The sequence below is a fragment of the Jaculus jaculus genome, chromosome 11, assembly GCF_020740685.1.
Source record: "Jaculus jaculus isolate mJacJac1 chromosome 11, mJacJac1.mat.Y.cur, whole genome shotgun sequence".
NCBI lineage: Eukaryota > Metazoa > Chordata > Mammalia > Rodentia > Dipodidae > Jaculus > Jaculus jaculus.
In genome coordinates this window covers 13,432,196-13,443,807 of record NC_059112.1, presented here as the reverse complement: position 1 = coordinate 13,443,807, position 11,612 = coordinate 13,432,196, and the positions used below count along the sequence as shown (strand labels likewise).

Here is an 11,612-nt window from a genome sequence, read left to right as displayed (position 1 = left end):
AACTATAAAATGACATATTCTTTTTCAAGTATAGTTAAATATTTAAAAAGAAAGAAAGAAAGAAAGAGAGAGAGAGAGAGAGAGAGACAGAAAGAAAGAAAGAAAGAAAGAAAGAAAGAAAGAAAGAAAGAAAGAAAGAAAGAAAGAAAAGAAAGAAAGAAAGAAAGAAAGAAAGAAAGGAGGATTGGAGAAATGGCTTAACAGTAAGGCACTTGCCTGTAAAGCCAAAGGACCCAGGTTCAATTTCCCAGGACCCATGTAAGTCAGATGCACAAGAGGGCGCATGCATCTGGAGTTTGTTTACAGTGATTGGAGGCCCTGGCACCCATTCTCTCTCTCTCCCTCTCTCTCTTTCTCTCTCTCTCTCTTTCTCTCAAATAAATACGTAGCAAAATATTTTTTTAAAAAAAGAATGGAAATAAATAAATAATAGCTTAGAAAAGAGCCGAGGAAAATTATCATGATGCTATTAGCTTGGCTCTTTCAACATATTTTGGTAACCAAAACAAGAATCGATTCTATGAATTCTTCAAAGGCAAAGCATGTTTTTACATGGTGGATGCTGGGAAGTATAATCCTCTGTATAGAGAAACATGAGAATGTGGCATGATCCTCATAGAGCAAAAGTTCATCCATGGAAAGAGAGGAGCCATCACATACAGTGAGAAGAAGGTTCTCCCAGCTTCCATGATCTTCTATCATGCCAGGCCACCCACCTCCATGCAAAAGAACCAGCTGGCCCAGCAAGCCAAGGGCAAGCAAAATGAAATAGGATGGGGCCCACGAGTCCTACCATGAGGGACACCAAAGGTAAGAAGTTCACAAATACCTTTTTTCTTCCTTTTCCAAAGGACTAGGTTTTGAGATGCATTAATAATGCATCTGACTGCTACTGTTGAGAATGAACTGTGACGTGTCTGTTAAATATTTAAAGTGTTTGCATTTAAAAAATCTAAAATGGTAACTAGCTGATAACCCTTAACTAACTGCCACCATATACAGAGATTACTACCCCTCCCCTTGTCAGCGAGATGGCGATTAGAAGTTCACCGACACAAAAATAAACAACTACATTCTAACGCAAGTCACCAGAGGAGAGCACAGGAGAGGAGCAAAGAGATCCCAAAGAGTGCAGCGATTTAGGACAGCCATATGGAGAAGGGAAGCAACTACCTTGCCCCTCACAACCCCAGCACCTACCAGATGGGATCAGCTCAGAACCAGGAGGAGACTCTTATAGTAAAGATGCTTGCGCACCCCCCCCCTTTTTTTTTTTTTTTTTTGATTTTCCAAGAGTCTCATTCTAGCTCAGTTTGACCTGGAATTCACTATGTAGTCTCAGGGTGGCCTCGAACTCATGGTGATCCTCCTACCTCTGCCTCCCGAGTGCTAGGATTAAAGGCGTGCGCCACCACGCCTGGCTAACTTGTGTGGTTTTTTTTGTTGTTGTTGTTCATTTTATTTACTTATTTATTTGAAAGTGATGGAGAGAGGGCTGGAGAGATGGCTTAGTGGTTAAGCGCTTGCCTGTGAAGCCTAAGGACCTCGGTTCGAGGCTCGATTCCCCAGGACCCACGTTAGCCAGATGCACAAGGGGGCGCACGCATCTGGAGTTCGTTTGCAGAGGCTGGAAGCCCTGGCGCGCCCATTCTCTCTCTCTCCCTCTGTCTTTCTCTCTGTGTCTGTCGCTCTCAAATAAATAAATTAAAAAAAAAAACAGAAAAAAAGAAAGTGATGGAGAGAGAGAGAGAGAGAGAGAAAGAGAGAGAGAGAGAGGGAGAGAGAATGGGCGCGCCAGGGCCTCCAGCCACTGCAAACGAACTCCAGACACGTGCGCCCCCTTGTGCATCTGGCTAACGTGGGTCCTAGGGAATCGAGCCTCGAACCGGGGTCCTTAAGCTTCACAGGCAAGCGTTTAACTGCTAAGACACCTCTCCAGCCCTAACTTGTGTTTTTAACATGTGTCTATAATCCTTAAATACTCCTCTCTCCAGCAGGTGAAGCTTAATTCTCCTGGACAGGACTCAATGACCCCAATTAGCTGGACTTAGTAAGCTTACAGAAATATATATATGAAATTATTTTAGATCACACTTCTACTTTACTTTTTTCCAAGCTCATCGATAAGTTCCCGAGTACTTGTAAGAATTGCAGCCCGAAGGAACAAGAAATTCCTTGCTGTGTTATTTACTAGGGTTTATTTACTAGCGTTGGCTTGTCCAGTCTAAAATAGTGTAAGTGAACTCAAGGCAATTTGATGTGCATAGCAAACCCTGTCTTTTAGACAGGTCTGCTGCCAAAGGAATGATGCATATTTGTAATACAACACTTTATTCCATAGAATAGTCTGAAATGTTTTCTTATCTTAAAATGTTTAAAAATCAATACCTCTTTTTACCTTATTGCCAGTTTATAAAACATACGACATCTTTTTAAAGGCTAAAAAACAACAAATATGAATCCAACATACCTAAGCATATTAATTTTTTTAACTGAAATGGAAAGGTTATAACTGATCTCTTAGGAACAGGAAATCTATCCTTTCTATATAATTGGCTACTGACGTTCATTCAAAATATGGCCAGTTAAAATCACAGAAAACATTTTAATAGGCTACATAAATTCACTTATATTCATAATCAATTATTTATCTCAAACACATACATCAAATAAATGTAACACAAATAGGAAATGGAGGATTAATATTTCTTTAATCAATGTGTGAAAATAGTGAAAGAAAAGAATTGCTTTACCAAACCAAAGGAAATATATGTATGTCAACTTTATCTTGATGTTAGCTCAGTTTGTTGTCTAAACCTCTAATTTAAAATTAAGAGAAGGATAAGGACAGTAAAAATGTAGAACAATAATATGATAGGATTTTTTATGTTGTTAACTTATATTTGCTTAAACTGGTACAGTAAAACAAAATTGAATAACACTGTAATATTCATATATTACCAAAAAAACTTAATTTTTTTAACCTCTTGGTGATTTTCTTGGCTTCTTTGCTTAGGTTGAATAAACAACAATATCTTCAGCTTTTCAAAATCTTTGCTCTGTAAGATAAAGTATATTTATACTGAATGTATCCTCTTTGTCCCCATGGCTCAAATTTTCCTAAAATATATATTTTTTATTTATTTAAGAGAGAGAAAGAGGCAGAGAAAGGGAGAGAAAGAGAGAGAGAGAGAATGGGCACACCAGAGCATCCAGCCACTGCAAACAAACTCCAGATGCATGTGCCCCCTTGTGCATCTGGCTTACGTGAGTCCTGGAGAATTGAACTTGGACCCTTTGGCTTTGCAGGCAGATGCCTTAACCACTAAGCCATCTCTCCAGTGCCCCTGCCCCCCATGAAGACAATTTATTCTAAAAGTTAAAAGTTGGAAAGGATTTATAACCTGGGGAACACAAAGTGTTGTGTTTATGTAATATTGACTTTTGAATCTGCACATAAACTTGGTTGGAATAATTTGAAGAAACAGATTGACTTAAAACAATTGAAGAACCAAGTGCGGAAGTGACCAGTCATGTTCTAGACAAGTTTGATCACAGCTAAGGACAACAGAGCCACTGCAATAAGTTAAGAGGGGCTTGCACAATGAAATGCTATTCCTCAGGTTAATCTGTTCGGGTCACCTGAATATGGCTTAGCCACAGTTTTGCTAAGTTTGCCAAACACACTTACAGACCCTGGGAAAAAGCCAGCCTCTACAATTTCCCATTTATCTATGAAGGATAGACCCTAAGAATCCTGATAGTTACTTGAAACTACAGGTAGTACAAAATCCTAAATATATATATTCCTATGCATACATACTGTGGTGGTTTATTCAGGTGTCCCCCATAAACTTAGGCATTCTGAAAGCTAGGTTCCCAGCTGATGGGGATTTGGGAATTAACGCCTCCTGGAGGCAGTGTACTGTTGGGGGCGAGCTTAAGAGTGTTATAGCCAGTTCCCTCTTGCACCCTCTTCTGTTGCTATGGTCCTCCGTATGTGGGTCTGGGGGTGATGTCCACCCTCTGCTCATGCCATCATTTTCCCCTGCCATCGTGGAGCTTCCCCTCGAGCCTGTAAGCCAAAATAAACTTCTTTTTCCCACAAGCTGCCCTTGGTTGGGTGATTTGTACCAGCAATGTGAACCTGACTGCAATACACATCTGTGATAAAGTTTAATTTATAAAATACACACAACAGATTAAAATAAGATAAAGGGCTGGAGAGATGGCCAACTGGTTAAGGCGCTTGCCTGTGATTCCTAATGACCCAGGTTCAACTCCCCATTACCCACGTAAAACCAGATGCACAAGGTGGCACATGCATCTGGAGTTCGTTTGCACTGGCTGGAGGCCCTGGTGCATCCATTCATTCTCTCTCTCTCTCTTCCTTTCTAGCTCTCCTTGAAAATAAATAAATGAATAATTATAACACCATGCTACATAAAATGTAGAAATGGTTTCCTCTGTGGAGTCACGGAAAATTAATATTAATATGTTGGAGTGATACATAAAGTTACTACCTGGGGAAGTGTTGATAAGAAAGAAAACAACAATGTTCAGTGGCTTAGCGATTAAAGCGTTTGCCTGCAAAGCCAAAGGATCTTGGCTCGACTCTCCAGGACCCACATAAGCCAGATGCACAAGGGGGTGCAGTCTGGATTCTTAGGATATATCCCTCATAGATAAGTGGAAAACAGTAATGGTTGGCTCTCTCTCACAGATAGCTTGGAAGTTGTAGGAAGTAAATCTTCAGATAAGAAAATGTCTACTGAACGTACTTTTCACTTAGGAAATTCAGTCTGAAGACGGTGTCAGACTGACCAGGAGACATACCACGAGCTGAGAGAGTGCTGAGGTGTGATCCGTTAGTGCAATGCACTAGCTTCCTTTATGTTATTCCCCGTCTTAGCTGTTAATGTGATGCTCCATATTGAAACTCAATATCAACTACCCCTCCCATCCCACATGTGATGATAAAAATCTGAATACAGATCTGAGACAGTCCTAGACCTATTTTGATAAATTGCCCTTATTCATAGTAACACTTATCTTCTGATAAAATGTCCTTATTCATAATAACACTTATCATAACCACACACCTTCTCATGAAAGTTTATACTTTTGGTTTCCTGACATAGACAATACTCCTACTCATTTCGGTTGGCTGTTAGAAGCTATTTTTATTTATTTCACAGAGAGAGAGGGGGAGAATAGGCATGCCAGGACCTCTAGCCACTGCAAACTCCAGATGCATGTGCAACTTTGTGCATCTGGTTTTGCATGGGTACTGGGGAATTGAACCCAGGTCATTAGGCATTGCAGGTAAGTGCCTTAACCACTGAGCAATCTCTCCTGGGGCTTGGAGGAGCTGCCTAGCTCACTCTAGCCCAGGCTGACCCAGGACGCACTTTGTAGTCCTAAACTGGCTGAGAACTCACAGTGATCCTCCTACTTCTGTCTTAAATGCTGGAATTAAAAGGTGAGCACCACCACAGCCAATTTTAATTGTATTTGTTTATGGTGAGCTCAGCCACAAGGTGATGATGCTGAGTCCTCGTCAAGGTTAAAATGGCATTTGTGGGCCAGACAAATGGCTTAGTGATTAAGGCACTTGCTTGCAAAGTCCAAGGACCCAGGTTTGATTCCCCAGTACCCATGTAAGCCGGATGCACAAGGTGGCACATGCGTCTGGATTTCGTTTGCAGTGGCTAGAGATCTTGGTGCACCCATTCTCTCTGTCTATCTGCTTCTTTCACTCTCTTGAATAAAATAAAATAAAATAAAATAAGTTCTTTTAAAAAATGGGAATGTTGAGCCGGGTGTGGTGGCACACACCTTTCATCCCAGCACTCAGGAGACAGAGATAGGTGGATCGCCGTGAGTTCGAGGCCACCCTGAGACTCCATAGTGAGTTCCAGGTCAGCCTGGACTAGAGTGAGGCCCTACCTTGAAAAATCAAAATTATTTTAAAAAAATTTCTTTTTTTTGTTTTTCGAGGTAGGGTCTCACTCTAGCCCAGGCTGACCTGGAATTCACTATGGAGTCTCAGGGTAGCCTCGAACTCATGGCAATCCTCCTACCTCTGCCTCCTGAGTGCTGGAATTAAAGGCGTGCGCCACCATGCCCCGCTTCAAAAATTTTTTTAAAAACGGGAATGTGTATCTCCCACTTCCAAAAATGACCAATGAGCTAAGGGGACCGTGAACTTGAAGGACAGAATCCAGCTGCCCTACCTACCAGGAGATCCCCTTGCGGCATCGCCAAAAGTTCTGCATTGGGGTGCTGGGTAGTTTTGACTGTAAACTTCTATTCTGTTGGCCAGTTCAACGATGACATCATCCCTGGAATGGCCCACCTCTGAATTTTCCCCGCATGGGTGTGCCTGTAATATCATCAGTGCCACCACAGACTGGCTTTGTATCCATGTCCCTCCCCAGAGAGCAGGTGGCTGCAGCCTGTCCCCTTCCCCACAACCTTACTCCTGATCCGAGTCCACTGACATTCTTACAGGCCACCGGAACACGGACTGAAGAGAGAGGTCCTGCTAACCCTTCCGTTACCATAAAACCAGACCAGGGTTGCCTAGCTTTGGAAGTATAACAAACAGGCGGAGAACACCTTGGAGAGTGACGAATATCTTCAGCTTGATTTTGGTAATTTCCAAGTGCACATCAGAATGTACGGTTTCAATAGGTTGATTTTATCTTCCTAAAGCTATTTAAACAGTACAAACCTTATTATTATTATTTTGTCAATCAAGAAATCACTGAAGCAGGGGCTGGAGAGATGGCTTAGTGGTTAAACGCTTGCCTGTGAAGCCTAAGGACCCCGGTTCGAGGCTCGATTCCCCAGGACCCACATAAGCCAGATGCACAAGGGGGCGCACGCGTCTGGAGTTCGTTTGCAGTGGCTGGAGGCCTTGGCGCACTCATTCTCTCTCTCTTTCTCTGCCTCTTTCTCTCTCTCTCTCTGTCTGTCCTTCTCAAATAAATAAATAAAAATAAACAACAACAACAAAAAAGAAATCACTGAAGCAGACCTAAAATGAACCCAACATGGCTGAGGGAAATTTTGCGGAACAGGGGGCGAAAAGAATGTCAGAGCCACACATTGAGTCAGGATACACACAGACATTGCCTCCTAACCATAACTGAAGGCTAACCCCAAATGCATGACCCATATTCCCCAAGAAGGAGAGGGTCCCTGGGGAGGGGGCGATCAAGGAGGAGGTTAACAATCGTCCCAACTTGACCGTGTTTCCTGAGTCCAAAACTAATTAAAAAAAAAAAAAAAGGCATTCTGTGCTCAAAGACCATCACCCATGCAGGCTGCCTACATCCTTAAAAATAGAGGGTGTGGGTGTGTGTGTTCAAAAGAAAGGAAGACGTGCTATCATTTTCCTTGCACATATAGAGCAGTGCAGTCACCTGCTGTATGGTGACATACATGGTGACGGCAGATATGGCAATGGTGCAAAAAAAAAAAAAAAGAAAAAGAAAAAAGAAAAGGATAGTCTGTTAATGCTGCTTCCAAAGCCACAGGATATTAAATGAAAAATCCCAGTACCAGGGGTGGGAAACACCCCATGCATGTTGCTCACGGAGGCCCCTAGCGCCCCCCCCCCAACAATACAGGTTATTGCTACAGCTCTGGGTTGGCATTTGGAAAGGGGCAGAGGGGTCTCGGCTGCTGGCATCACCTGGACGGCGGCTACCTTTTCATGCACCGGGCGAGTCCGTCCGCAGATGTGCGCCAGAATCCGGGCGGCCCTCGCCTTGGCATGGCCTAGGCCCCTGTGGGGAGGAGGATGTCGCCACTCCCTTGTGGCCTGGGCACAGGTTGGCTCAGCACTCACCTGGGAGGCGCCCAAGGGGCAAAAGAAGCCCAGGCCTTGCGATGCCCCGCTCCTTGGATTTGAGGACCAGTGACCTCAATGTCCCCACTTCCCACGTGAGTCCCTAGAGGTGTATCTGGGACTAACAATATGTGCGTGGAGATGGGGGAAGTTAATTTTTTTTTTAAGATCTAAATTTGAGAAGCGCTTTTAGGTGTATGGATGGTTTTTGTAACCCTGGGTTTTGGACTCGACCTTGGGGTTCTGGGTGTGACCAGGAGCTGAGCGCGAGGTGGGAGGCAGCGCTCTGACCCCTTCACCAAGAAAGCCCAGGACCTGCGTCTGTGGGGCGGGGGGTTGGGGGGGGCAGTGCTCAGCAGCCACAGCAAAACTTGAAGGAAGCAGGTGGTTGGGATATAACCCCAGGATACTAATGGCTCAAAAGACCCTAAGTTTGGAGAGTCAACAGTATGTGCCTGACGTTTCTTTTTTGTAAAGAAATATTTGGGGGTGGAGGGTTGGAGAGATGGCTTAAAGGTTAAGGTGTTTGCTTGCAAAGCCAAAGGACCCAAGTTCAATTCCCCAGGTAAGCCAGATGTGCAAGGTGGTTGCAGAGGCTGGAGGCCCTGGTGTGCCCATTCTCTGGCCCCATTTCTCTCTCTCTCTCTCTACTGTTTCTCTCTTCTCAGATAAATTTTTTTCAACCCTTAAAACTTTTAATTTCATTTAGAACACAAAAATAATTTCTTCATTAAAGTAATGCCTATTTACAGATGTCTAACAAAAGAAAATTCTCAAAATTGAAAAATAAATAGCACGGTTTTACAACTGATTTTATAAGAGCAGAAACCTTTCAGGCATACTGTGTTATATCAAAATGAACAGCTGTGGTCTGGAGGGGTGGCTTAGTGGTTAAGGTGTTTGTCTGCAATGCCAAAGGACCCAGGTTCAATTCCCCAGTACCCACATAAGCCAGATGCACAAGGTGGCGCATGTGTCTGGAGTTCATTTGCAGTGGCTGGAGGCCCTGGTGTGCCCATTCTCTCTCTCTTTCTCTCTCCCTCCCTCCCTTCCTCCCTCTTTCTCTGTCAAATCAATAAATAATAAAGTATTTTTTAAAAATGAACAGCTGTATGTTTTGCTTTACACAATGCCATTGTGCAGTCGTACTATTAAATTTTGGAAATCACTGTGCAAAGAAAAATTCAATGGAGGAAAATAGTATGACTGGAAAAATGGAATGTGGTGCCATCCACTGAGTGTCACTGGTGATGTATCCTTCAGTATTAGCTGTGGTTCCCTGCCATTCTGATTTGAAATCCATGCAGCTCTAGAGGTATACATACAGACAAGGCCTGAAAGTTGCCTACTAAAATGACAACTGCCATGACAGGGCGGATGGCTGCCTGTGCCTTTCCTTGCACACCATCTTACCCTCTGAGGGAAAACAAATCAGGTAGTTAAGAAGAACTGGGGCTGGAGGGGTGGCTTAGTGGTTAAGGCATTTGCTTGCAAAGCCAAAGGACCCAGATTCGATTCTCCTGGGCCCATGTAAGTCAGATGCACAAGGGGGTGCACGTGTCTGGAGTTCGTTTGCAGCGACTGGAGGCCCTGGTGTGCCCATTCTCTCTCTCTCTTTCAAAAAAGTAAAGTAAATAAAATATTTTTAAAAAAGAAGAAAGGGGCTGGAGAGAGGGCTTAGCAATTAAGGCGCTTGCCTGCAAAGCCAAAGGACCCAGGTTCGATTCCCCAGTACCCATATAAGCCAGATGCACAAGGTGACACATGTGTCTGAAGTTCATTTCCAGTGTCTGGAGGTTCTGGTGTCCCCCCCCCCACCACCTTTTTCTTTCTCTCTCTCTCTCTCTCTCAATTAATTAAAAAAAATATTTTTTTAAGTAGAACTGCTTTTGTACTGGTTTTAGGTCAAGCTTATTATGTCCCAGTCTCACCCTCCTCACCCCAATCACTAGAACAGGTATAAGCCAGAGAAACCATGCCTCGACCACTAAGATTAAACTTGGCTCATTCATTATAATGTCATCCTCCGTTACAGAGGTCTTCTTTCTACCACTTTCAAACGTGTAATTTATGAAGCATGGTCTCCAACTGTATACATACATGTATCTGCTTATTTATGTGAGCATGTGAGGACAAGTCTTTCCCAGTGAAATCGCCTTCCTTTTGATTTACTTTATTTTATTTTCAAGGCAGGGTCACATGGCAATCTTCTTACATCAGCCCTCCAGAGTGTCACAGTGAGGACCCATAAGACCTCTTGGACACCAAGCAGTCAGCCGGAATCTTTATCAGCTGGCTGGTGACTGTACTCTGGACCCTGAATACGGTGCCAAGCTGTATTTCAGGGCTCCTTTGCTAAGAGAAAGCCGTAAGGTTTTACATCTTCATTTTACAGTTCAGAAGGTCAGTAATCATAATCAAGAGTTCATTTCAGTTGATTTTTAGAAAAAAATAAAACAGGAACTTTTCCGGAATCTCCCCTCCCTGCATTTTCCCTCTCCTGCAACTGCAAGCCGGCAGCAGTTAACACAGAAGCTAAAAATTGCCTTTGGCAATATCGAGAAAAACATCTTGTCTTGTGGTGACCCATTGTGTTAAAGCAAGCCAGGCATGAAGTTCAAGTGGAGGTGAGACCCTATCCTGAGGCCCCAGCGAAGCTGATCCTTGTCTAAGTTCACAACATGGAGCCACTTACGTCCTTCCCCAGCTCAGGCCCTTGTCACAAGAGTGCTGGCAGGGATTAAAGACGTGCACCACCACACTTGGCTCCTGTTATTTGGGAAGAAACACTGCTTGGGAAATATCTCCAATCCTTTTTTCCTCATTATTATTATTTTTTTATTCTCCTATTCAGACAGTGTCCTCTCCTTCTAGCTCCCCGGAAGGAAAGCAGGAATGATCATCAACAGCAATTCACTCTCAGGAGAGAACGTTTCGCCTCCTCCTCATGGTTTCCAGTGCTCTACACAGTCAGAGAAACTTCTCTGGTGAAGATCCCTGGAAGTTGAGTCTTTCTAGTGCTTTCTTTGTTGCTCTAGGTAATAATCTGCTCTTCACTCTTTGATCTCCTAGTTGTACCTATTGGCTTTGTCCTTCTGTTCAATTATATTATAAGGATGTTGGTGGAAGACAGGTCAAAATCGAAGCCATTTAATTCTTTCCCCCAGCTTTTTACAAAACAGTTGTTTTTATCTGAGGACTTCAAAAACCTGATTGCCGAAAAAGTGATACCTGCTGATGAAATGTCAACCAATGACTCGGGCTAACATCCCTTACATGGTTCTCATCGGTGCGGAGCATCGTCCTAACTCCTTCATTTAAAGTTCCTTTCTGGGCTGGAGAGATGGCTTAGCGGTTAAGCGCCTGCCTGTGAAGCCTAAGGACCCCGGTTCGAGGCTCAGTTCCCTAGGTCCCACGTTAGCCAGATGCACAAGGGGGCACACGCGTCTGGAGTTCGTTTGCAGAGGCTGGAAGCCCTGGCGCGCCCATTCTCTCTCTCTCCCTCTATCTGTCTTTCTCTCCGTGTCTGTCGCTCATAAATAAAAAATGACCAAAAAAAAATTTTAAAGTTCCTTTCTTCTTCACTCCCCGCCCTCACCTGCCACTCGCTCCTTCAGACACGTGCCCTCCCCGCTGTCTTCGTCCAGCCCCCCCTCCCCCAGTGGCTCTCATCCTGTAATTACTCCGGTTTCCCCAAGGAGCAGGCAGGACTCTTTGATCACTCAGGCCAAAAAGCTCTCCAGCCCTTTCTTTT

At 43.8% G+C, this 11,612-nt stretch overlaps 1 pseudogene; it reads right to left on the bottom strand.

Moving 5' to 3' along the window:
- Positions 1–10,703: 10,703 nt before the first annotated feature.
- LOC123453353 lies at positions 10,704–10,871 on the bottom strand (annotated as a pseudogene).
- Between the last annotated feature and the right edge of the window lie 741 nt (positions 10,872–11,612).